This window comes from Petromyzon marinus, chromosome 23 (genome assembly GCF_048934315.1).
Source record: "Petromyzon marinus isolate PM22_M1 ecotype Great Lakes invasive population chromosome 23, UKy_Petmar_22M1.pri1.0, whole genome shotgun sequence".
NCBI classification, from domain to species: domain Eukaryota; kingdom Metazoa; phylum Chordata; class Hyperoartia; order Petromyzontiformes; family Petromyzontidae; genus Petromyzon; species Petromyzon marinus.
Window position 1 is genome coordinate 12,945,001 of NC_133689.1, and position 22,326 is coordinate 12,967,326.

Genomic DNA, 22,326 nt, shown 5'->3' on the forward strand with positions numbered 1-22,326 from the left:
AAAGAGTGGCATCAAACATTATATTACAAAAATATTGATCCCAATGCAGTACACCATATCGACGTGAAATTGGCAGGTGCACTAACTGGATGATTCGAAGGGTAAAAAGCGACCCATCCAGATAGAACAATGCAAAAGCCTACAACACCTGGTATTCCCAGGCAGTCTCCCATCCAAGTACTAACCAGGCTCGACCATGCTTAGCTTCCGAGATCAGACGAGATCGGGCGCATTCAGCGTGATATGGTCGTAGGCCGTGCTTGCAGAGAACTGTCGAACACTCATATGTATAAAACAATCAACATTCAACTATACTCCTGGAGGTCATCGCTCGTGAAAACGTTTATTCTGAGCTCCAGGTTTAGCCCCGAAAGAGTGGCATCAAACAGTATTTTACAAAAAATATTGATCCCAATGCAGTACACCATATCGACGTGAAATTGGCAGGTGCACTAACTGGATGAGTCGAAGTGTAAAAAGCGACCCATCCAGATACAACAATGCAAAAGCCTACAACACCTGGTATTCCCAGGCAGTCTCCCATCCAAGTACTAACCAGGCTCGAATCTGCTTAGCTTCCGAGATTAGACGAGATCGGGCGCATTCAGGGTGAGATGGTCGTAGGCCATGCTTGGAAAGACCTGTCGCACATTCAGATGTATTAAACAATCAACATTCAACTATACTTCTGGAGGTCATCGCTCAAAAAACCTTTATACTGGTAGAAACGAAGTTGTAAACTGAGTGTACCAGCCTGCAATAGATTAATGTGTCCGTCCGTCCGTCCCCTTTCAATACTTTAACGAAGTGAAATCTCGTGCTGTTGGGTGTATAAAATCAGTAATAGACAGCGCAGAGACCTGTCCTACCAGCCCACTCTGCAGGGACCTGTTTCTGAGCTCCTGGTTGAGCCCCGAAAGAGTGGCATCAAACATTATATTACAAAAAATATTGATCCCAATGCAGTACACCATATCGACGTGAAATTGGCAGGTGCACTCACTGGATGAGTCGAAGTGTAAAAAGCGACCCATCCAGATACAACAATGCAAAAGCCTACAACACCTGGTATTCCCAGGCAGTCTGTCTCCCATCCAAGTACTAACCAGGCTCGAACATGCTTAGCTTCCGAGATCAGACGAGATCGGGCGCATTCAGGGTGATATGGTCGTAGGCCGTGCGTGCAGAGACCTGTCGAACACTCATATGTATAAAACAATCAACATTCAACTATACTCCTGGAGGTCATCGCTCGTGAAAACGTTTATGCTGAGCTCCTGGTTTAGCCCCGAAAGAGTGGCATCAAACAGTATTTTACAAAAAATATTGATCCCAATGCAGTACACCATATCGACGTGAAATTGGCAGGTGCACTAACTGGATGATTCGAAGTGTAAAAAGCGACCCATCCAGATAGAACAATGCAAAAGCCTACAACACCTGGTATTCCCAGGCAGTCTCCCATCCAAGTACTAACCAGGCTCGACCATGCTTAGCTTCCGAGATCAGACGAGATCGGGCGCATTCAGGGTGATATGGTCGTAGGCCGTGCTTGCAGAGAACTGTCGAACACTCATATGTATAAAACAATCAACATTCAACTATACTCCTGGAGGTCATCGCTCGTGAAAACGTTTATTCTGAGCTCCAGGTTTAGCCCCGAAAGAGTGGCATCAAACAGTATTTTACAAAAAATATTGATCCCAATGCAGTACACCATATCGACGTGAAATTGGCAGGTGCACTAACTGGATGAGTCGAAGTGTAAAAAGTGACCCATCCAGATACAACAATGCAAAAGCCTACAACACCTGGTATTCCCAGGCAGTCTCCCATCCAAGTACTAACCAGGCTCGAAACTGCTTAGCTTCCGAGATTAGACGAGATCGGGCGCATTCAGGGTGAGATGGTCGTAGGCCATGCTTTGAAAGACCTGTCGCACATTCAGATGTATTAAACAATCAACATTCAACTATACTTCTGGAGGTCATCGCTCCAAAAACCTTTATACTGGTAGAAACGAAGTTGTAAACTGAGTGTACCAGCCTGCAATAGATTAATGTGTCCGTCCGTCCGTCCCCTTTCAATACTTTAACGAAGTGAAATCTCGTGCTGTTGGGTGTATAAAATCAGTAATAGACAGCGCAGAGACCTGTCCTACCAGCCCACTCTGCAGGGACCTGTTTCTGAGCTCCTGGTTGAGCCCCGAAAGAGTGGCATCAAACATTATATTACAAAAAATATTGATCCCAATGCAGTACACCATATCGACGTGAAATTGGCAGGTGCACTCACTGGATGAGTCGAAGTGTAAAAAGCGACCCATCCAGATACAACAATGCAAAAGCCTACAACACCTGGTATTCCCAGGCAGTCTCCCATCCAAGTACTAACCAAGCTCGAACATGCTTAGCTTCCGAGATCAGACGAGATCGGGCGCATTCAGGGTGATATGGTCGTAGGCCGTGCTTGCAGAGACCTGTCGAACACTCATATGTATAAAACAATCAACATTCAACTATACTCCTGGAGGTCATCGCTCGTGAAAACGTTTATTCTGAGCTCCTGGTTTAGCCCCGAAAGAGTGGCATCAAACAGTATTTTACAAAAAATATTGATCCCAATGCAGTACACCATATCGACGTGAAATTGGCAGGTGCACTAACTGGATGAGTCGAAGTGTAAAAAGCGACCCATCCAGATACAACAATGCAAAAGCCTACAACACCTGGTATTCCCAGGCAGTCTCCCATCCAAGTACTAACCAGGCTCGACACTGCTTAGGTTCCGAGATCAGACGAGATCGGGCGCATTCAGGGTGAGATGGTCGTAGGCCATGCTTGCAGAGACCTGTCGCACATTCAGATGTATTAAACAATCAACATTCAACTATACTTCTGGAGGTCATCGCTCAAAAAACATTTATACTGGTAGAAACGAAGTTGTAAACTGAGTGTACCAGCCTGCAATAGATTAATGTGTCCGTCCGTCCGTCCCCTTTCAATACTTTAACGAAGTGAAATCTCGTGCTGTTGGGTGTATAAAATCAGTAATAGACAGCGCAGAGACCTGTCCTACCAGCCCACTCTGCAGGGACCTGTTTCTGAGCTCCTGGTTGAGCCCCGAAAGAGTGGCATCAAACATTATATTACAAAAAATATTGATCCCAATGCAGTACACCATATCGACGTGAAATTGGCAGGTGCACTCACTGGATGAGTCGAAGTGTAAAAAGCGACCCATCCAGATACAACTATGCAAAAGCCTACAACACCTGGTATTCCCAGGCTGTCTGTCTCCCATCCAAGTACTAACCAGGCTCGAACATGCTTAGCTTCCGAGATCAGACGAGATCGGGCGCATTCAGGGTGATATGGTCGTAGGCCGTGCTTGCAGAGACCTGTCGAACACTCATATGTATAAAACAATCAACATTCAACTATACTCCTGGAGGTCATCGCTCGTGAAAACGTTTATTCTGAGCTCCTGGTTTAGCCCTGAAAGAGTGGCATCAAACAGTATTTTACAAAAAAATATTGATCCCAATGCAGTACACCATATCGACGTGAAATTGGCAGGTGCACTAACTGGATGAGTCGAAGTGTAAAAAGCGACCCATCCAGATACAACAATGCAAAAGCCTACAACACCTGGTATTCCCAGGCAGTCTCCCATCCAAGTACTAACCAGGCTCGACACTGCTTAGGTTCCGAGATCAGACGAGATCGGGCGCATTCAGGGTGAGATGGTCGTAGGCCATGCTTGCAGAGACCTGTCGCACATTCAGATGTATTAAACAATCAACATTCAACTATACTTCTGGAGGTCATCGCTCAAAAAACATTTATACTGGTAGAAACGAAGTTGTAAACTGAGTGTACCAGCCTGCAATAGATTAATGTGTCCGTCCGTCCGTCCCCTTTCAATACTTTAACGAAGTGAAATCTCGTGCTGTTGGGTGTATAAAATCAGTAAAAGACAGCGCAGAGACTTGTCCTACCAGCCCACTCTGCAGGGACCTGTTTCTGAGCTCCTGGTTGAGCCCCGAAAGAGTGGCATCAAACATTATATTACAAAAATATTGATCCCAATGCAGTACACCATATCGACGTGAAATTGGCAGGTGCACTAACTGGATGATTCGAAGGGTAAAAAGCGACCCATCCAGATAGAACAATGCAAAAGCCTACAACACCTGGTATTCCCAGGCAGTCTCCCATCCAAGTACTAACCAGGCTCGACCATGCTTAGCTTCCGAGATCAGACGAGATCGGGCGCATTCAGCGTGATATGGTCGTAGGCCGTGCTTGCAGAGAACTGTCGAACACTCATATGTATAAAACAATCAACATTCAACTATACTCCTGGAGGTCATCGCTCGTGAAAACGTTTATTCTGAGCTCCAGGTTTAGCCCCGAAAGAGTGGCATCAAACAGTATTTTACAAAAAATATTGATCCCAATGCAGTACACCATATCGACGTGAAATTGGCAGGTGCACTAACTGGATGAGTCGAAGTGTAAAAAGCGACCCATCCAGATACAACAATGCAAAAGCCTACAACACCTGGTATTCCCAGGCAGTCTCCCATCCAAGTACTAACCAGGCTCGAATCTGCTTAGCTTCCGAGATTAGACGAGATCGGGCGCATTCAGGGTGAGATGGTCGTAGGCCATGCTTGGAAAGACCTGTCGCACATTCAGATGTATTAAACAATCAACATTCAACTATACTTCTGGAGGTCATCGCTCAAAAAACCTTTATACTGGTAGAAACGAAGTTGTAAACTGAGTGTACCAGCCTGCAATAGATTAATGTGTCCGTCCGTCCGTCCCCTTTCAATACTTTAACGAAGTGAAATCTCGTGCTGTTGGGTGTATAAAATCAGTAATAGACAGCGCAGAGACCTGTCCTACCAGCCCACTCTGCAGGGACCTGTTTCTGAGCTCCTGGTTGAGCCCCGAAAGAGTGGCATCAAACATTATATTACAAAAAATATTGATCCCAATGCAGTACACCATATCGACGTGAAATTGGCAGGTGCACTCACTGGATGAGTCGAAGTGTAAAAAGCGACCCATCCAGATACAACAATGCAAAAGCCTACAACACCTGGTATTCCCAGGCAGTCTGTCTCCCATCCAAGTACTAACCAGGCTCGAACATGCTTAGCTTCCGAGATCAGACGAGATCGGGCGCATTCAGGGTGATATGGTCGTAGGCCGTGCGTGCAGAGACCTGTCGAACACTCATATGTATAAAACAATCAACATTCAACTATACTCCTGGAGGTCATCGCTCGTGAAAACGTTTATGCTGAGCTCCTGGTTTAGCCCCGAAAGAGTGGCATCAAACAGTATTTTACAAAAAATATTGATCCCAATGCAGTACACCATATCGACGTGAAATTGGCAGGTGCACTAACTGGATGATTCGAAGTGTAAAAAGCGACCCATCCAGATAGAACAATGCAAAAGCCTACAACACCTGGTATTCCCAGGCAGTCTCCCATCCAAGTACTAACCAGGCTCGACCATGCTTAGCTTCCGAGATCAGACGAGATCGGGCGCATTCAGGGTGATATGGTCGTAGGCCGTGCTTGCAGAGAACTGTCGAACACTCATATGTATAAAACAATCAACATTCAACTATACTCCTGGAGGTCATCGCTCGTGAAAACGTTTATTCTGAGCTCCAGGTTTAGCCCCGAAAGAGTGGCATCAAACAGTATTTTACAAAAAATATTGATCTCAATGCAGTACACCATATCGACGTGAAATTGGCAGGTGCACTAACTGGATGAGTCGAAGTGTAAAAAGCGACCCATCCAGATACAACAATGCAAAAGCCTACAACACCTGGTATTCCCAGGCAGTCTCCCATCCAAGTACTAACCAGGCTCGAAACTGCTTAGCTTCCGAGATTAGACGAGATCGGGCGCATTCAGGGTGAGATGGTCGTAGGCCATGCTTTGAAAGACCTGTCGCACATTCAGATGTATTAAACAATCAACATTCAACTATACTTCTGGAGGTCATCGCTCCAAAAACCTTTATACTGGTAGAAACGAAGTTGTAAACTGAGTGTACCAGCCTGCAATAGATTAATGTGTCCGTCCGTCCGTCCCCTTTCAATACTTTAACGAAGTGAAATCTCGTGCTGTTGGGTGTATAAAATCAGTAATAGACAGCGCAGAGACCTGTCCTACCAGCCCACTCTGCAGGGACCTGTTTCTGAGCTCCTGGTTGAGCCCCGAAAGAGTGGCATCAAACATTATATTACAAAAAATATTGATCCCAATGCAGTACACCATATCGACGTGAAATTGGCAGGTGCACTCACTGGATGAGTCGAAGTGTAAAAAGCGACCCATCCAGATACAACAATGCAAAAGCCTACAACACCTGGTATTCCCAGGCAGTCTCCCATCCAAGTACTAACCAAGCTCGAACATGCTTAGCTTCCGAGATCAGACGAGATCGGGCGCATTCAGGGTGATATGGTCGTAGGCCGTGCTTGCAGAGACCTGTCGAACACTCATATGTATAAAACAATCAACATTCAACTATACTCCTGGAGGTCATCGCTCGTGAAAACGTTTATTCTGAGCTCCTGGTTTAGCCCCGAAAGAGTGGCATCAAACAGTATTTTACAAAAAATATTGATCCCAATGCAGTACACCATATCGACGTGAAATTGGCAGGTGCACTAACTGGATGAGTCGAAGTGTAAAAAGCGACCCATCCAGATACAACAATGCAAAAGCCTACAACACCTGGTATTCCCAGGCAGTCTCCCATCCAAGTACTAACCAGCCTCGACCATGCTTAGCTTCCGAGATCAGACGAGATCGGGAGCATTCAGGGTGAGATGGTCGTAGGCCATGCTTGGAAAGACCTGTCGCACATTCAGGTGTATTAAACAATCAACATTCAACTATACTTCTGGAGGTCATCGCTCAAAAAACATTTATACTGGTAGAAACGAAGTTGTAAACTGAGTGTACCAGCCTGCAATAGATTAATGTGTCCGTCCGTCCGTCCCCTTTCAATACTTTAACGAAGTGAAATCTCGTGCTGTTGGGTGTATAAAATCAGTAAAAGACAGCGCAGAGACTTGTCCTACCAGCCCACTCTGCAGGGACCTGTTTCTGAGCTTTTGGTTGAGCCCCGAAAAAGTGGCATCAAACAATATATTACAAAAAATATTGATCCCAATGCAGTACACCATATCGACGTGAAATTGGCAGGTGCACTAACTGGATGAGTAGAAGTGTAAAAAGCGACCCATCCAGATACAACAATGCAAAAGCCTACAACACCTGGTATTCCCAGGCAGTCTCCCATCCAAGTACTAACCAGGCTCGACCATGCTTAGCTTCCGAGATCAGACGAGATCGGGCGCATTCAGGGTGATATGGTCGTAGGCCGTGCTTGCAGAGACCTGTCGAACACTCATATGTATAAAACAATCAACATTCAACTATACTCCTGGAGGTCATCGCTCGTGAAAACGTTTATTCTGAGCTCCAGGTTTAGCCCCGAAAAAGTGGCATCAAACAGTATTTTACAAAAAATATTGATCCCAATGCAGTACACCATATCGACGTGAAATTGGCAGGTGCACTAACTGGATGAGTCGAAGTGTAAAAAGCGACCCATCCAGATACAACAATGCAAAAGCCTACAACACCTGGTATTCCCAGGCAGTCTCCCATCCAAGTACTAACCAGGCTCGAATCTGCTTAGCTTCCGAGATTAGACGAGATCGGGCGCATTCAGGGTGAGATGGTCGTAGGCCATGCTTGGAAAGACCTGTCGCACATTCAGATGTATTAAACAATCAACATTCAACTATACTTCTGGAGGTCATCGCTCCAAAAACCTTTATACTGGTAGAAACGAAGTTGTAAACTGAGTGTACCAGCCTGCAATAGATTGTGTCCGTCCGTCCGTCCCCTTTCAATACTTTAACAAAGTGAAATCTCGTGCTGTTGGGTGTATAAAATCAGTAATAGACAGCGCAGAGACTTGTCCTACCAGCCCACTCTGCAGGGACCTGTTTCTGAGCTCCTGGTTGAGCCCCGAAAGAGTGGCATCAAACATTATATTACAAAAAATATTGATCCCAATGCAGTACACCATATCGACGTGAAATTGGCAGGTGCACTCACTGGATGAGTCGAAGTGTAAAAAGCGACCCATCCAGATACAACAATGCAAAAGCCTACAACACCTGGTATTCCCAGGCAGTCTCCCATCCACGTATTAACCAGGCTCGACTCTGCTTACCTTCCGAGATCAGACGAGATCGGGCACATTCAGGGTGAGATGGTCGTAAGCCATGCTTGGAAAGACCTGTCGCAAATTCAGATGTATAAAACAATCAACATTCAACTATACTTCTGGAGGTCATCGCTCATAAAACCTTTATTCTGAGCTCCTGGTTGAGTCCCGAAATAGTGGCATCAAACATTATTTTTCGAGAAAATATTGATCCCAATGCAGTACACCATATCGTCGTGAAATTGGCACGTGCACTCACTGGATGAGTCGAAGTGTAAAAAGCGACCCATCCAGATACAACAATGCAAAAGCCTACAACACCTGGTATTCCCAGGCAGTCTCCCTTCCAAGTACTAATCAGGCTCAACCATGCTTAGCTTCCGAGATCAGACGAGATCGGGAGCATTCAGGGTGATATGGTCGCAGGCCATGCTTGGAAAGACCTGTCGCACATTCAGATTTATAAAACAATTAACATTCAACTATTCTTCTCGAGGTCATCGCTCATAAAACCTTTAATCTGAGCTCCTGGTTGAGCCCCGAAAGAGTGGCATTAAACATTATTTTACATGAAAATATTCATCCCAATGCAGTACACCATATTGACGTGAAATTGACAGGTGCACTCACTGCATGAGTCGAAGTGTAAAAAGCATGCCATCCAGATCCAAATATACAAAAGCCTACAACACCTGGTATTCCCAGGCAGTCTCCCATGCAAGTACTAACCAGACTCGACCGTGCTTAGCTTCCGAGATCAGATGAGATCGGGCGCATTCAGGGTGATATGGTCGTAGGCAATGCTGGGAAAGACCTGTCGCACATTCAGATGTATTATACAATCAACATTCAACTATACTTCTGGAGGTCATCGCTCAAAAAACCTTTATACTGGTAGAAACGAAGTTGTAAACTGAGTGTACCAGCCTGCAATAGATTAATGTGTCCGTCCTTCCGTCCCCTTTCAATACTTTAACGAAGTGAAATCTCGTGCTGTTGGGTGTATAAAATCAGTAATAGACAGCGCAGAGACTTGTCCTACCAGCCCACTCTGCAGGGACCTGTTTCTGAGCTCCTGGTTGAGCCCCGAAAGAGTGGCATCAAACATTTTATTACAAAAAATATTGATCCCAATGCAGTACACCATATTGACGTGAAATTGGCAGGTGCACTAACTGGATGAGTCGAAGTGTAAAAAGCGACCCATCCAGATACAACAATGCAAAAGCCTACAACACCTGGTATTCCCAGGCAGTCTCCCATCCAAGTACTAACCAGGCTCGACCATGCTTAGCTTCCGAGATAAGACGAGATCGGGCGCATTCAGGGTGATATGGTCGTAGGCCGTGCTTGCAGAGACCTGTCGAACACTCATATGTATAAAACAATCAACATTCAACTATACTCCTGGAGGTCATCGATCGTGAAAACGTTTATTCTGAGCTCCTGGTTTAGCCCCGAAAGAGTGGCATCAAACAGTATTTTACAAAAAATATTGATCCCAATGCAGTACACCATATCGACGTGAAATTGGCAGGTGCACTTACTGGATGAGTGGAAGTGTAAAAAGCAACCCATCCAGATACAACAATGCAAAAGCCTACAACACCTGGTATTCCCAGGCAGTCTCCCATCCAAGTACTAACCAGGCTCGACTCTGCTTAGCTTTACGAGATCAGACGAGATCTGGCGCATTCAGGGTGAGACGGTCGTAGGCCATGCTTGGAAAGACCTGTCGCACATTCAGATGTATTAAACAATCAACATTCAACTATACTTCTGGAGGTCATCGCTCAAAAAACCTTTATACTGGTAGAAACGAAGTTGTAAACTGAGTGTACCAGCCTGCAATAGATTAATGTGTCCGTCCGTCCGTCCCCTTTTAATACTTTAACGAAGTGAAATCTCGTGCTGTTGGGTGTATATAATCAGTAATAGACAGCGCAGAGACTTGTCCTACCAGCCCACTCTGCAGGGACCTGTTTCTGAGCTCCTGGTTGAGCCCCGAAAGAGTGGCATCAAACATTATATTACAAAAAATATTGATCCCAATGCAGTACACCATATCGACGTGAAATTGGCAGGTGCACTCACTGGATGAGTCGAAGTGTAAAAAGCGACCCATCCAGATACAACAATGCAAAAGCCTACAACACCTGGTATTCCCAGGCAGTCTCCCATGCAATTACTAACCAGGCTCGACCATGCTTAGCTTCCGAGATCAGACGAGATCGGGCGCATTCAGGGTGATATGGTCGTAGGCCGTGCTTGCAGAGACCTGTCAAACACTCATATGTATAAAACAATCAACATTCAACTATACTTCTCGAGGTCATCGCTCATAAAACCTTTATTCTGAGCTCCTGGTTGAGCCTCGAAAGTGTGGCATCAACCATTATTTTACAAGAAAATATTCATCCCAATGCAGTACACCATATCGACGTGAAATTGACAGGTGCTCTCAATGCATGAGTCGAAGTGTAAAAAGCGAGCCATCCAGATCCAAATATACAAAAGCCTACAACACCTGGTATTCCCAGGCAGTCTCCCATCCAAGTACTAACCAGACTCGACCGTGCTTAGCTTCCGAGATTAGACGAGATCTGGCGCATTCAGGGTGAGACGGTCGTAGGCCATGCTTGGAAAGACCTGTCGCACATTCAGATGTATTAAACAATCAACATTCAACTATACTTCTGGAGGTGATCGCTCAAAAAACCTTTATACTGGTAGAAACGAAGTTGTAAACTGAGTGTACCAGCCTGCAATAGATTAATGTGTCCGTCCGTCCGTCCCCTTTTAATACTTTAACGAAGTGAAATCTCGTGCTGTTGGGTGTATATAATCAGTAATAGACAGCGCAGAGACTTGTCCTACCAGCCCACTCTGCAGGGACCTGTTTCTGAGCTCCTGATTGAGCCCCGAAAGAGTGGCATCAAACATTATATTACAAAAAATATTGATCCCAATGCAGTACACCATATCGACGTGAAATTGGCAGGCGCACTCACTGGATGAGTCGAAGTGTAAAAAGCGACCCATCCAGATACAACAATGCAAAAGCCTACAACACCTGGTATTCCCAGGCAGTCTCCCATGCAAGTACTAACCAGGCTCGACCATGCTTAGCTTCCGAGATCAGACGAGATCGGGCGCATTCAGGGTGATATGGTCGTAGGCCATGCTTGCAGAGACCTGTCGAACACTCATATGTATAAAACAATCAACATTCAACTATACTTCTCGAGGTCATCGCTCATAAAACCTTTATTCTGAGCTCCTGGTTGAGCCTCGAAAGAGTGGCATCAACCATTATTTTACATGAAAATATTCATCCCAATGCAGTACACCATATCGACGTGAAATTGACAGGTGCACTCACTGCATGAGTCGAAGTGTAAAAAGCGAGCCATCCAGATCCAAATATACAAAAGCCTACAACACCTGGTATTCCCAGGCAGTCTCCCATCACAAGTACTAACCAGACTCGACCGTGCTTAGCTTCCGAGATTAGACGAGATCGGGCGCATTCAGGGTGATATGGTCGTAGGCCATGCTTGGAAAGACCTGTCGCACATTCAGAAGTATAAAACAATCAACATTCAACTATACTTCTGGAGGTCATCGCTCAAAAAACCTTTATACTGGTAGAAACGAAGTTGTAAACAGAGTGTACCAGCCTGCAATAGATTAATCTGTCCGTCCGTCCGTCCGTACCCTTTCAATACTTTAACGAAGTGAAATCTCGTGCTGTTGGGTGTATAAAATCAGTAATAGACAGCGCAGAGACTTGTCCTACCAGCCCACTCTGCAGGGACCTGTTTCTGAGCTCCTGGTTGAGCCCCGAAAGAGTGGCATCAAACATTATATTACAAAAAATATTGATCCCAATGCAGTACACCATATCGACGTGAAATTGGCAGGTGCACTCACTGGATGAGTCGAAGTGTAAAAAGCGACCCATCCAGATACAACAATGCAAAAGCCTACAACACCTGGTATTCCCAGGCAGTCTCCCATCCAAGTACTAACCAGGCTCGACCATGCTTAGCTTGCGAGATCAGACGAGATCGGGCGCATTCAGGGTGATATGGTCGTAGGCCGTGCGTGCAGTGACCTGTCGAACACTCATATGTATAAAACAATCAACATTCAACTATACTCCTGGAGGTCATCGCTCGTGAAAACGTTTATGCTGAGCTCCTGGTTTAGCCCCGAAAGAGTGGCATCAAACAGTATTTTACAAAAAATATTGATCCCAATGCAGTACACCATATCGACGTGAAATTGGCAGGTGCACTAACTGGATGAGTCGAAGTGTAAAAAGCGACCCATCCAGATACAACAATGCAAAAGCCTACAACACCTGGTATTCCCAGGCAGTCTCCCATCCAAGTACTAACCAGGCTCGACCATGCTTAGCTTCCGAGATCAGACGAGATCGGGCGCATTCAGGGTGAGATGGTCGTAGGCCATGCTTGGAAAGACCTGTCGCACATTCAGATGTATTAAACAATCAACATTCAACTATACTTCTGGAGGTCATCGCTCAAAAAACCTTTATACTGGTAGAAACGAAGTTGTAAACTGAGTGTACCAGCCTGCAATAGATTAATGTGTCCGTCCGTCCGTCCCCTTTTAATACTTTAACGAAGTGAAATCTCGTGCTGTTGGGTGTATATAATCAGTAATAGACAGCGCAGAGACTTGTCCTACCAGCCCACTCTGCAGGGACCTGTTTCTGAGCTCCTGGTTGAGCCCCGAAAGAGTGGCATCAAACATTTTATTACAAAAAATATTGATCCCAATGCAGTACACCATATTGACGTGAAATTGGCAGGTGCACTAACTGGATGAGTCGAAGTGTAAAAAGCGACCCATCCAGATACAACAATGCAAAAGCCTACAACACCTGGTATTCCCAGGCAGTCTCCCATCCAAGTACTAACCAGGCTCGACCATGCTTAGCTTCCGAGATAAGACGAGATCGGGCGCATTCAGGGTGATATGGTCGTAGGCCGTGCTTGCAGAGACCTGTCGAACACTCATATGTATAAAACAATCAACATTCAACTATACTCCTGGAGGTCATCGATCGTGAAAACGTTTATTCTGAGCTCCTGGTTTAGCCCCGAAAGAGTGGCATCAAACAGTATTTTACAAAAAATATTGATCCCAATGCAGTACACCATATCGACGTGAAATTGGCAGGTGCACTTACTGGATGAGTGGAAGTGTAAAAAGCAACCCATCCAGATACAACAATGCAAAAGCCTACAACACCTGGTATTCCCAGGCAGTCTCCCATCCAAGTACTAACCAGGCTCGACTCTGCTTAGCTTTACGAGATCAGACGAGATCTGGCGCATTCAGGGTGAGACGGTCGTAGGCCATGCTTGGAAAGACCTGTCGCACATTCAGATGTATTAAACAATCAACATTCAACTATACTTCTGGAGGTCATCGCTCAAAAAACCTTTATACTGGTAGAAACGAAGTTGTAAACTGAGTGTACCAGCCTGCAATAGATTAATGTGTCCGTCCGTCCGTCCCCTTTTAATACTTTAACGAAGTGAAATCTCGTGCTGTTGGGTGTATATAATCAGTAATAGACAGCGCAGAGACTTGTCCTACCAGCCCACTCTGCAGGGACCTGTTTCTGAGCTCCTGGTTGAGCCCCGAAAGAGTGGCATCAAACATTATATTACAAAAAATATTGATCCCAATGCAGTACACCATATCGACGTGAAATTGGCAGGTGCACTCACTGGATGAGTCGAAGTGTAAAAAGCGACCCATCCAGATACAACAATGCAAAAGCCTACAACACCTGGTATTCCCAGGCAGTCTCCCATGCAATTACTAACCAGGCTCGACCATGCTTAGCTTCCGAGATCAGACGAGATCGGGCGCATTCAGGGTGATATGGTCGTAGGCCGTGCTTGCAGAGACCTGTCAAACACTCATATGTATAAAACAATCAACATTCAACTATACTTCTCGAGGTCATCGCTCATAAAACCTTTATTCTGAGCTCCTGGTTGAGCCTCGAAAGTGTGGCATCAACCATTATTTTACAAGAAAATATTCATCCCAATGCAGTACACCATATCGACGTGAAATTGACAGGTGCACTCAATGCATGAGTCGAAGTGTAAAAAGCGAGCCATCCAGATCCAAATATACAAAAGCCTACAACACCTGGTATTCCCAGGCAGTCTCCCATCCAAGTACTAACCAGACTCGACCGTGCTTAGCTTCCGAGATTAGACGAGATCTGGCGCATTCAGGGTGAGACGGTCGTAGGCCATGCTTGGAAAGACCTGTCGCACATTCAGATGTATTAAACAATCAACATTCAACTATACTTCTGGAGGTGATCGCTCAAAAAACCTTTATACTGGTAGAAACGAAGTTGTAAACTGAGTGTACCAGCCTGCAATAGATTAATGTGTCCGTCCGTCCGTCCCCTTTTAATACTTTAACGAAGTGAAATCTCGTGCTGTTGGGTGTATATAATCAGTAATAGACAGCGCAGAGACTTGTCCTACCAGCCCACTCTGCAGGGACCTGTTTCTGAGCTCCTGATTGAGCCCCGAAAGAGTGGCATCAAACATTATATTACAAAAAATATTGATCCCAATGCAGTACACCATATCGACGTGAAATTGGCAGGTGCACTCACTGGATGAGTCGAAGTGTAAAAAGCGACCCATCCAGATACAACAATGCAAAAGCCTACAACACCTGGTATTCCCAGGCAGTCTCCCATGCAAGTACTAACCAGGCTCGACTATGCTTAGCTTCCGAGATCAGACGAGATCGGGCGCATTCAGGGTGATATGGTCGTAGGCCATGCTTGCAGAGACGTGTCGAACACTCATATGTATAAAACAATCAACATTCAACTATACTTCTGGAGGTCATCGCTCAAAAAACCTTTATACTGGTAGAAACGAAGTTGTAAACAGAGTGTACCAGCCTGCAATAGATTAATCTGTCCGTCCGTCCGTCCGTACCCTTTCAATACTTTAACGAAGTGAAATCTCGTGCTGTTGGGTGTATAAAATCAGTAATAGACAGCGCAGAGACTTGTCCTACCAGCCCACTCTGCAGGGACCTGTTTCTGAGCTCCTGGTTGAGCCCCGAAAGAGTGGCATCAAACATTATATTACAAAAAATATTGATCCCAATGCAGTACACCATATCGACGTGAAATTGGCAGGTGCACTCACTGGATGAGTCGAAGTGTAAAAAGCGACCCATCCAGATACAACAATGCAAAAGCCTACAACACCTGGTATTCCCAGGCAGTCTCCCATCCAAGTACTAACCAGGCTCGACCATGCTTAGCTTGCGAGATCAGACGAGATCGGGCGCATTCAGGGTGATATGGTCGTAGGCCGTGCGTGCAGTGACCTGTCGAACACTCATATGTATAAAACAATCAACATTCAACTATACTCCTGGAGGTCATCGCTCGTGAAAACGTTTATGCTGAGCTCCTGGTTTAGCCCCGAAAGAGTGGCATCAAACAGTATTTTACAAAAAATATTGATCCCAATGCAGTACACCATATCGACGTGAAATTGGCAGGTGCACTAACTGGATGAGTCGAAGTGTAAAAAGCGACCCATCCAGATACAACAATGCAAAAGCCTACAACACCTGGTATTCCCAGGCAGTCTCCCATCCAAGTACTAACCAGGCTCGACCATGCTTAGCTTCCGAGATCAGACGAGATCGGGCGCATTCAGGGTGAGATGGTCGTAGGCCATGCTTGAAAAGACCTGTCGCACATTCAGATGTATTAAACAATCAACATTCAACTATACTTCTGGAGGTCATCGCTCAAAAAACCTTTATACTGGTAGAAACGAAGTTGTAAACTGAGTGTACCAGCCTGCAATAGATTAATGTGTCCGTCCGTCCGTCCCCTTTTAATACTTTAACGAAGTGAAATCTCGTGCTGTTGGGTGTATATAATCAGTAATAGACAGCGCAGAGACTTGTCCTACCAGCCCACTCTGCAGGGACCTGTTTCTGAGCTCCTGATTGAGCCCCGAAAGAGTGGCATCAAACATTATATTACAAAAAATATTGATCCCAATGCAGTACACCATATCGACGTGAAATTGACAGGTGCACTCACTGCATGAGTCGAAGTGTAAAAAGCGAGCCATCCAGATCCAAATATACAAAAGCCAACAACACCTGGTATTCCCAGGCAGTCTCCCATCCAAGTACTAACCAGACTCGACCGTGCTTAGCTTCCGAGATTAGACGAGATCGGGCGCATTCAGGGTGATATGGTCGTAGGCCATGCTTGGAAAGACCTGTCGCACATTCAGATGTATAAAACAATCAACATTCAACTATACTTCTGGAGGTCATCGCTCAAAAAACCTTTATACTGGTAGAAACGAAGTTGTAAACAGAGTGTACCAGCCTGCAATAGATTAATCTGTCCGTCCGTCCGTCCGTACCCTTTCAATACTTTAACGAAGTGAAATCTCGTGCTGTTGGGTGTATAAAATCAGTAATAGACAGCGCAGAGACTTGTCCTACCAGCCCACCCTGCAGGGACCTGTTTCTGAGCTCCTGGTTGAGCCCCGAAAGAGTGGCATCAAACATTATTTTACAAAAAATATTGATCCCAATGCAGTACACCATATCGACGTGAAATTGGCAGGTGCACTCACTGGATGAGTCGAAGTGTAAAAAGCGACCCATCCAGATACAACAATGCAAAAGCCTACAACACCTGGTATTCCCAGGCAGTCTCCCATTCAAGTACTAACCAGGCTCGACCATGCTTAGCTTCTGAGATCAGACGAGATCGGGCGCATTCAGGGTGATATGGTCGTAGGCCGTGCATGCAGCGATCTGTCGAACACTCATATGTATAAAACAATCAACATTCAACTATACTCCTGGAGGTCATCGCTCGTGTAAAACGTTTATTCTGAGCTCCAGGTTTAGTCCCGAAAAAGTGGCATCAAACAGTATTTTACAAAAAATATTGATCCCAATGCAGTACACCATATCGACGTGAAATTGGCAGGTGCACTAACTGGATGAGTCGAAGTGTAAAAAGCGACCCATCCAGATACAACAATGCAAAAGCCTACAACACCTGGTATTCCCAGGCAGTCTCCCATCCAAGTACTAACCAGACTCGACCGTGCTTAGCTTCCGAGATTAGACGAGATCGGGCGCATTCAGGGTGATATGGTCGTAGGCCATGCTTGGAAAGACCTGTCGCACATTCAGATGTATAAAACAATCAACATTCAACTATACTTCTGGAGGTCATCGCTCAAAAAACCTTTATACTGGTAGAAACGAAGTTGTAAACAGAGTGTACCAGCCTGCAATAGATTAATCTGTCCGTCCGTCCGTCCGTACCCTTTCAATACTTTAACGAAGTGAAATCTCGTGCTGTTGGGTGTATAAAATCAGTAATAGACCACGCAGAGACTTGTCCTACCAGCCCACCCTGCAGGGACCTGTTTCTGAGCTCCTGGTTGAGCCCCGAAAGAGTGGCATCAAACATTATTTTACAAAAAATATTGATCCCAATGCAGTACACCATATCGACGTGAAATTGGCAGGTGCACTCACTGGATGAGTCGAAGTGTAAAAAGCGACCCATCCAGATACAACAATGCAAAAGCCTACAACACCTGGTATTCCCAGGCAGTCTCCCATTCAAGTACTAACCAGGCTCGACCATGCTTAGCTTCTGAGATCAGACGAGATCGGGCGCATTCAGGGTGATATGGTCGTAGGCCGTGCATGCAGCGATCTGTCGAACACTCATATGTATAAAACAATCAACATTCAACTATACTCCTGGAGGTCATCGCTCGTGTAAAACGTTTATTCTGAGCTCCAGGTTTAGTCCCGAAAAAGTGGCATCAAACAGTATTTTACAAAAAATATTGATCCCAATGCAGTACACCATATCGACGTGAAATTGGCAGGTGCACTAACTGGATGAGTCGAAGTGTAAAAAGCGACCCATCCAGATACAACAATGCAAAAGCCTACAACACCTGGTATTCCCAGGCAGTCTCCCATCCAAGTACTAACCAGGCTCGAATCTGCTTAGCTTCCGAGATTAGACGAGATCGGGCGCATTCAGGGTGAGATGGTCGTAGGCCATGCTTGGAAAGACCTGTCGCACATTCAGATGTATTAAACAATCAACATTCAACTATACTTCTGGAGGTCATCGCTCAAAAAACCTTTATACTGGTAGAAACGAAGTTGTAAACTGAGTGTACCAGCCTGCAATAGATTGTGTCCGTCCGTCCGTCCCCTTTCAATACTTTAACAAAGTGAAATCTCGTGCTGTTGGGTGTATAAAATCAGTAATAGACAGCGCAGAGACTTGTCCTACCAGCCCACTCTGCAGGGACCTGTTTCTGAGCTCCTGGTTGAGCCCCGAAAGAGTGGCATCAAACATTATATTACAAAAAATATTGATCCCAATGCAGTACACCATATCGACGTGAAATTGGCAGGTGCACTCACTGGATGAGTCGAAGTGTAAAAAGCGACCCATCCAGATACAACAATGCAAAAGCCTACAACACCTGGTATTCCCAGGCAGTCTCCCATCCAAGTACTAACCAGGCTCGACCATGCTTAGCTTGCGAGATCAGACGAGATCGGGCGCATTCAGGGTGATATGGTCGTAGGCCGTGCGTGCAGAGACCTGTCGAACACTCATATGTATAAAACAATCAACATTCAACTATACTCCTGGAGGTCATCGCTCGTGAAAACGTTTATGCTGAGCTCCTGGTTTAGCCCCGAAAGAGTGGCATCAAACAGTATTTTACAAAAAATATTGATCCCAATGCAGTACACCATATCGACGTGAAATTGGCAGGTGCACTAACTGGATGAGTCGAAGTGTAAAAAGCGACCCATCCAGATACAACAATGCAAAAGCCTACAACACCTGGTATTCCCAGGAAGTCTCCCATCCAAGTACTAACCAGGCTCGACCATGCTTAGCTTCCGAGATCAGACGAGATCGGGCGCATTCAGGGTGAGATGGTCGTAGGCCATGCTTGGAAAGACCTGTCGCACATTCAGATGTATTAAACAATCAACATTCAACTATACTTCTGGAGGTCATCGCTCAAAAAACCTTTATACTGGTAGAAACGAAGTTGTAAACTGAGTGTACCAGCCTGCAATAGATTAATGTGTCCGTCCGTCCGTCAGTCCCCTTTCAATACTTTAACGAAGTGAAATCTCGTGCTGTTGGGTGTATAAAATCAGTAATAGACAGCGCAGAGACTTGTCCTACCAGCCCACTCTGCAGGGACCTGTTTCAGAGCTCCTGGTTGAGCCCCGAAAGAGTGGCATCAAACATTATATTACAAAAAATATTGATCCCAATGCAGTACACCATATCGACGTGAAATTGGCAGGTGCACTCACTGGATGAGTCGAAGTGTAAAAAGCGACCCATCCAGATACAACAATGCAAAAGCCTACAACACCTGGTATTCCCAGGCAGTCTCCCATCCACGTATTAACCAGGCTCGACTCTGCTTACCTTCCGAGATAAGACGAGATCGAGCACATTCAGGGTGAGATGGTCGTAAGCCATGCTTGGAAAGACCTGTCGCAAATTCAGATGTATAAAACAATCAACATTCAACTATACTTCTGGAGGTCATCGCTCATAAAACCTTTATTCTGAGCTCCTGGTTGAGTCCCGAAAGAGTGGCATCAAACAGTATTTTACAAAAAATATTGATCCCAATGCAGTACACCATATCGACGTGAAATTGGCAGGTGCACTAACTGGATGAGTCGACGTGTAAAAAGCGACCCATCCAGATACAACAATGCAAAAGCCTACAACACCTGGTATTCCCAGGCAGTCTCCCATCCAAGTACTAACCAGGCTCGACCATGCTTAGCTTCCGAGTTCAGACGAGATCGGGCGCATTCAGGGTGAGATGGTCGTAGGCCATGCTTGGAAAGACCTGTCGCACATTCAGATGTATTAAACAATCAACATTCAACTATACTTCTGGAGGTCATCGCTCAAAAAACCTTTATACTGGTAGAAACGAAGTTGTAAACTGAGTGTACCAGCCTGCAATAGATTAATGTGTCCGTCCGTCCGTCAGTCCCCTTTCAATACTTTAACGAAGTGAAATCTCGTGCTGTTGGGTGTATAAAATCAGTAATAGACAGCGCAGAGACTTGTACTACCAGCCCACTCTGCAGGGACCTGTTTCAGAGCTCCTGGTTGAGCCCCGAAAGAGTGGCATCAAACATTATATTACAAAAAATATTGATCCCAATGCAGTACACCATATCGACGTGAAATTGGCAGGTGCACTCACTGGATGAGTCGAAGTGTAAAAAGCGACCCATCCAGATACAACAATGCAAAAGCCTACAACACCTGGTATTCCCAGGCAATCTCCCATCCAAGTACTAACCAGGCTCGACCATGCTTAGCTTGCGAGATCAGACGAGATCGGGCGCATTCAGGGTGATATGGTCGTAGGCCGTGCGTGCAGAGACCTGTCGAACACTCATATGTATAAAACAATCAACATTCAACTATACTCCTGGAGGTCATCGCTCGTGAAAACGTTTATGCTGAGCTCCTGGTTTAGCCCCGAAAGAGTGGCATCAAACAGTATTTTACAAAAAATATTGATCCCAATGCAGTACACCATATCGACGTGAAATTGGCAGGTGCACTAACTGGATGAGTCGAAGTGTAAAAAGCGACCCATCCAGATACAACAATGCAAAAGCCTACAACACCTGGTATTCCCAGGCAGTCTCCCATCCAAGTACTAACCAGGCTCGACCATGCTTAGCTTCCGAGATCAGACGAGATCGGGCGCATTCAGGGTGAGATGGTCGTAGGCCATGCTTGGAAAGACCTGTCGCACATTCAGATGTATTAAACAATCAACATTCAACTATACTTCTGGAGGTCATCGCTCAAAAAACCTTTATACTGGTAGAAACGAAGTTGTAAACTGAGTGTACCAGCCTGCAATAGATTAATGTGTCCGTCCGTCCGTCAGTCCCCTTTCAATACTTTAACGAAGTGAAATCTCGTGCTGTTGGATGTATAAAATCAGTAATAGACAGCGCAGAGACTTGTTCTACCAGCCCACTCTGCAGGGACCTGTTTCAGAGCTCCTGGTTGAGCCCCGATAGATTGGCATCAAACATTATATTACAAAAAATATTGATCCCATTGCAGTACACCATATCGACGTGAAATTGGCAGGTGCACTCACTGGATGAGTCGAAGTGTAAAAAGCGACCCATCCAGATACAACAATGCAAAAGCCTACAACACCTGGTATTCCCAGGCAGTCTCCCATCCACGTATTAACCAGGCTCGACTCTGCTTACCTTCCGAGATCAGACGAGATCGGGCACATTCAGGGTGAGATGGTCGTAAGCCATGCTTGGAAAGACCTGTCGCAAATTCAGATGTATAAAACAATCAACATTCAACTATACTTCTGGAGGTCATCGCTCATAAAACCTTTATTCTGAGCTCCTGGTTGAGTCCCGAAAGAGTGGCATCAAACAGTATTTTACAAAAAATATTGATCCCAATGCAGTACACCATATCGACGTGAAATTGGCAGGTGCACTAACTGGATGAGTCGAAGTGTAAAAAGCGACCCATCCAGATACAACAATGCAAAAGCCTACAACACCTGGTATTCCCAGGCAGTCTCCCATCCAAGTACTAACCAGGCTCGACCATGCTTAGCTTCCGAGATCAGACGAGATCGGGCGCATTCAGGGTGAGATGGTCGTAGGCCATGCTTGGAAAGACCTGTCGCACATTCAGATGTATTAAACAATCAACATTCAACTATACTTTTGGAGGTCATCGCTTAAAAAACCTTTATACTGGTAGAAACGAAGTTGTAAACTGAGTGTACCAGCCTGCAATAGATTAATGTGTCCGTCCGTCCGTCAGTCCCCTTTCAATACTTTAACGAAGTGAAATCTCGTGCTG

At 45.4% G+C, this 22,326-nt stretch overlaps 32 non-coding genes and 17 pseudogenes across 32 annotated transcripts; all 49 read right to left on the reverse strand.

The window, feature by feature from the left end:
• Positions 1-136: 136 nt before the first annotated feature.
• On the reverse strand, positions 137-255 carry LOC142926353 (5S ribosomal RNA). The gene has a single exon (XR_012943278.1). It is a non-coding gene; the product is annotated as a 5S ribosomal RNA (ribosomal RNA).
• Positions 256-507: 252 nt separating this feature from the next.
• LOC142928086 (5S ribosomal RNA) lies at positions 508-626 on the reverse strand (annotated as a pseudogene).
• A 427-nt stretch (positions 627-1,053) lies between these two features.
• On the reverse strand, positions 1,054-1,176 carry LOC142928223 (5S ribosomal RNA; annotated as a pseudogene).
• A 252-nt stretch (positions 1,177-1,428) lies between these two features.
• On the reverse strand, positions 1,429-1,547 carry LOC142927204 (5S ribosomal RNA). Its single transcript, XR_012944129.1, has one exon. It is a non-coding gene; the product is annotated as a 5S ribosomal RNA (ribosomal RNA).
• Positions 1,548-1,799: 252 nt separating this feature from the next.
• Positions 1,800-1,918, reverse strand: LOC142928125 (5S ribosomal RNA; annotated as a pseudogene).
• A 427-nt stretch (positions 1,919-2,345) lies between these two features.
• Positions 2,346-2,464, reverse strand: LOC142927112 (5S ribosomal RNA). The gene has a single exon (XR_012944037.1). It is a non-coding gene; the product is annotated as a 5S ribosomal RNA (ribosomal RNA).
• A 252-nt stretch (positions 2,465-2,716) lies between these two features.
• LOC142927557 (5S ribosomal RNA) lies at positions 2,717-2,835 on the reverse strand. The gene has a single exon (XR_012944481.1). It is a non-coding gene; the product is annotated as a 5S ribosomal RNA (ribosomal RNA).
• Positions 2,836-3,262: 427 nt separating this feature from the next.
• LOC142928408 (5S ribosomal RNA) lies at positions 3,263-3,385 on the reverse strand (annotated as a pseudogene).
• Positions 3,386-3,638: 253 nt separating this feature from the next.
• Positions 3,639-3,757, reverse strand: LOC142927558 (5S ribosomal RNA). Its single transcript, XR_012944482.1, has one exon. It is a non-coding gene; the product is annotated as a 5S ribosomal RNA (ribosomal RNA).
• Positions 3,758-4,183: 426 nt separating this feature from the next.
• LOC142926354 (5S ribosomal RNA) lies at positions 4,184-4,302 on the reverse strand. The gene has a single exon (XR_012943279.1). It is a non-coding gene; the product is annotated as a 5S ribosomal RNA (ribosomal RNA).
• A 252-nt stretch (positions 4,303-4,554) lies between these two features.
• LOC142928087 (5S ribosomal RNA) lies at positions 4,555-4,673 on the reverse strand (annotated as a pseudogene).
• Positions 4,674-5,100: 427 nt separating this feature from the next.
• Positions 5,101-5,223, reverse strand: LOC142928224 (5S ribosomal RNA; annotated as a pseudogene).
• A 252-nt stretch (positions 5,224-5,475) lies between these two features.
• LOC142927215 (5S ribosomal RNA) lies at positions 5,476-5,594 on the reverse strand. Its single transcript, XR_012944140.1, has one exon. It is a non-coding gene; the product is annotated as a 5S ribosomal RNA (ribosomal RNA).
• A 252-nt stretch (positions 5,595-5,846) lies between these two features.
• On the reverse strand, positions 5,847-5,965 carry LOC142928126 (5S ribosomal RNA; annotated as a pseudogene).
• Positions 5,966-6,392: 427 nt separating this feature from the next.
• On the reverse strand, positions 6,393-6,511 carry LOC142927113 (5S ribosomal RNA). The gene has a single exon (XR_012944038.1). It is a non-coding gene; the product is annotated as a 5S ribosomal RNA (ribosomal RNA).
• A 252-nt stretch (positions 6,512-6,763) lies between these two features.
• Positions 6,764-6,882, reverse strand: LOC142927727 (5S ribosomal RNA). Its single transcript, XR_012944651.1, has one exon. It is a non-coding gene; the product is annotated as a 5S ribosomal RNA (ribosomal RNA).
• A 427-nt stretch (positions 6,883-7,309) lies between these two features.
• Positions 7,310-7,428, reverse strand: LOC142927226 (5S ribosomal RNA). The gene has a single exon (XR_012944151.1). It is a non-coding gene; the product is annotated as a 5S ribosomal RNA (ribosomal RNA).
• Positions 7,429-7,680: 252 nt separating this feature from the next.
• On the reverse strand, positions 7,681-7,799 carry LOC142928088 (5S ribosomal RNA; annotated as a pseudogene).
• A 424-nt stretch (positions 7,800-8,223) lies between these two features.
• On the reverse strand, positions 8,224-8,342 carry LOC142928406 (5S ribosomal RNA; annotated as a pseudogene).
• Positions 8,343-8,594: 252 nt separating this feature from the next.
• LOC142926686 (5S ribosomal RNA) lies at positions 8,595-8,713 on the reverse strand. The gene has a single exon (XR_012943610.1). It is a non-coding gene; the product is annotated as a 5S ribosomal RNA (ribosomal RNA).
• A 252-nt stretch (positions 8,714-8,965) lies between these two features.
• On the reverse strand, positions 8,966-9,084 carry LOC142926610 (5S ribosomal RNA). Its single transcript, XR_012943534.1, has one exon. It is a non-coding gene; the product is annotated as a 5S ribosomal RNA (ribosomal RNA).
• Positions 9,085-9,511: 427 nt separating this feature from the next.
• On the reverse strand, positions 9,512-9,630 carry LOC142927214 (5S ribosomal RNA). The gene has a single exon (XR_012944139.1). It is a non-coding gene; the product is annotated as a 5S ribosomal RNA (ribosomal RNA).
• Positions 9,631-9,882: 252 nt separating this feature from the next.
• On the reverse strand, positions 9,883-10,002 carry LOC142928473 (5S ribosomal RNA; annotated as a pseudogene).
• A 427-nt stretch (positions 10,003-10,429) lies between these two features.
• LOC142927311 (5S ribosomal RNA) lies at positions 10,430-10,548 on the reverse strand. Its single transcript, XR_012944236.1, has one exon. It is a non-coding gene; the product is annotated as a 5S ribosomal RNA (ribosomal RNA).
• Positions 10,549-10,800: 252 nt separating this feature from the next.
• On the reverse strand, positions 10,801-10,919 carry LOC142928482 (5S ribosomal RNA; annotated as a pseudogene).
• A 427-nt stretch (positions 10,920-11,346) lies between these two features.
• Positions 11,347-11,465, reverse strand: LOC142926008 (5S ribosomal RNA). The gene has a single exon (XR_012942932.1). It is a non-coding gene; the product is annotated as a 5S ribosomal RNA (ribosomal RNA).
• Positions 11,466-11,717: 252 nt separating this feature from the next.
• Positions 11,718-11,837, reverse strand: LOC142928285 (5S ribosomal RNA; annotated as a pseudogene).
• Positions 11,838-12,268: 431 nt separating this feature from the next.
• LOC142926762 (5S ribosomal RNA) lies at positions 12,269-12,387 on the reverse strand. The gene has a single exon (XR_012943686.1). It is a non-coding gene; the product is annotated as a 5S ribosomal RNA (ribosomal RNA).
• Positions 12,388-12,639: 252 nt separating this feature from the next.
• LOC142926220 (5S ribosomal RNA) lies at positions 12,640-12,758 on the reverse strand. Its single transcript, XR_012943145.1, has one exon. It is a non-coding gene; the product is annotated as a 5S ribosomal RNA (ribosomal RNA).
• A 427-nt stretch (positions 12,759-13,185) lies between these two features.
• Positions 13,186-13,304, reverse strand: LOC142927216 (5S ribosomal RNA). Its single transcript, XR_012944141.1, has one exon. It is a non-coding gene; the product is annotated as a 5S ribosomal RNA (ribosomal RNA).
• A 252-nt stretch (positions 13,305-13,556) lies between these two features.
• Positions 13,557-13,676, reverse strand: LOC142928474 (5S ribosomal RNA; annotated as a pseudogene).
• Positions 13,677-14,103: 427 nt separating this feature from the next.
• LOC142927312 (5S ribosomal RNA) lies at positions 14,104-14,222 on the reverse strand. Its single transcript, XR_012944237.1, has one exon. It is a non-coding gene; the product is annotated as a 5S ribosomal RNA (ribosomal RNA).
• Positions 14,223-14,474: 252 nt separating this feature from the next.
• On the reverse strand, positions 14,475-14,593 carry LOC142928484 (5S ribosomal RNA; annotated as a pseudogene).
• Positions 14,594-15,020: 427 nt separating this feature from the next.
• LOC142927043 (5S ribosomal RNA) lies at positions 15,021-15,139 on the reverse strand. The gene has a single exon (XR_012943967.1). It is a non-coding gene; the product is annotated as a 5S ribosomal RNA (ribosomal RNA).
• A 431-nt stretch (positions 15,140-15,570) lies between these two features.
• On the reverse strand, positions 15,571-15,689 carry LOC142926763 (5S ribosomal RNA). Its single transcript, XR_012943687.1, has one exon. It is a non-coding gene; the product is annotated as a 5S ribosomal RNA (ribosomal RNA).
• A 252-nt stretch (positions 15,690-15,941) lies between these two features.
• Positions 15,942-16,060, reverse strand: LOC142926221 (5S ribosomal RNA). Its single transcript, XR_012943146.1, has one exon. It is a non-coding gene; the product is annotated as a 5S ribosomal RNA (ribosomal RNA).
• A 427-nt stretch (positions 16,061-16,487) lies between these two features.
• LOC142927882 (5S ribosomal RNA) lies at positions 16,488-16,606 on the reverse strand. The gene has a single exon (XR_012944807.1). It is a non-coding gene; the product is annotated as a 5S ribosomal RNA (ribosomal RNA).
• A 431-nt stretch (positions 16,607-17,037) lies between these two features.
• LOC142926943 (5S ribosomal RNA) lies at positions 17,038-17,156 on the reverse strand. The gene has a single exon (XR_012943867.1). It is a non-coding gene; the product is annotated as a 5S ribosomal RNA (ribosomal RNA).
• Positions 17,157-17,409: 253 nt separating this feature from the next.
• On the reverse strand, positions 17,410-17,528 carry LOC142927405 (5S ribosomal RNA). The gene has a single exon (XR_012944329.1). It is a non-coding gene; the product is annotated as a 5S ribosomal RNA (ribosomal RNA).
• Positions 17,529-17,959: 431 nt separating this feature from the next.
• Positions 17,960-18,078, reverse strand: LOC142926944 (5S ribosomal RNA). The gene has a single exon (XR_012943868.1). It is a non-coding gene; the product is annotated as a 5S ribosomal RNA (ribosomal RNA).
• A 253-nt stretch (positions 18,079-18,331) lies between these two features.
• Positions 18,332-18,450, reverse strand: LOC142928089 (5S ribosomal RNA; annotated as a pseudogene).
• Positions 18,451-18,874: 424 nt separating this feature from the next.
• Positions 18,875-18,993, reverse strand: LOC142926764 (5S ribosomal RNA). The gene has a single exon (XR_012943688.1). It is a non-coding gene; the product is annotated as a 5S ribosomal RNA (ribosomal RNA).
• A 252-nt stretch (positions 18,994-19,245) lies between these two features.
• LOC142925989 (5S ribosomal RNA) lies at positions 19,246-19,364 on the reverse strand. The gene has a single exon (XR_012942913.1). It is a non-coding gene; the product is annotated as a 5S ribosomal RNA (ribosomal RNA).
• Positions 19,365-19,795: 431 nt separating this feature from the next.
• Positions 19,796-19,914, reverse strand: LOC142928614 (5S ribosomal RNA; annotated as a pseudogene).
• Positions 19,915-20,165: 251 nt separating this feature from the next.
• LOC142925862 (5S ribosomal RNA) lies at positions 20,166-20,284 on the reverse strand. The gene has a single exon (XR_012942785.1). It is a non-coding gene; the product is annotated as a 5S ribosomal RNA (ribosomal RNA).
• A 431-nt stretch (positions 20,285-20,715) lies between these two features.
• Positions 20,716-20,834, reverse strand: LOC142927416 (5S ribosomal RNA). Its single transcript, XR_012944340.1, has one exon. It is a non-coding gene; the product is annotated as a 5S ribosomal RNA (ribosomal RNA).
• Positions 20,835-21,086: 252 nt separating this feature from the next.
• On the reverse strand, positions 21,087-21,205 carry LOC142926222 (5S ribosomal RNA). The gene has a single exon (XR_012943147.1). It is a non-coding gene; the product is annotated as a 5S ribosomal RNA (ribosomal RNA).
• Positions 21,206-21,636: 431 nt separating this feature from the next.
• Positions 21,637-21,755, reverse strand: LOC142928407 (5S ribosomal RNA; annotated as a pseudogene).
• A 251-nt stretch (positions 21,756-22,006) lies between these two features.
• LOC142926224 (5S ribosomal RNA) lies at positions 22,007-22,125 on the reverse strand. Its single transcript, XR_012943149.1, has one exon. It is a non-coding gene; the product is annotated as a 5S ribosomal RNA (ribosomal RNA).
• Positions 22,126-22,326: the final 201 nt, after the last annotated feature.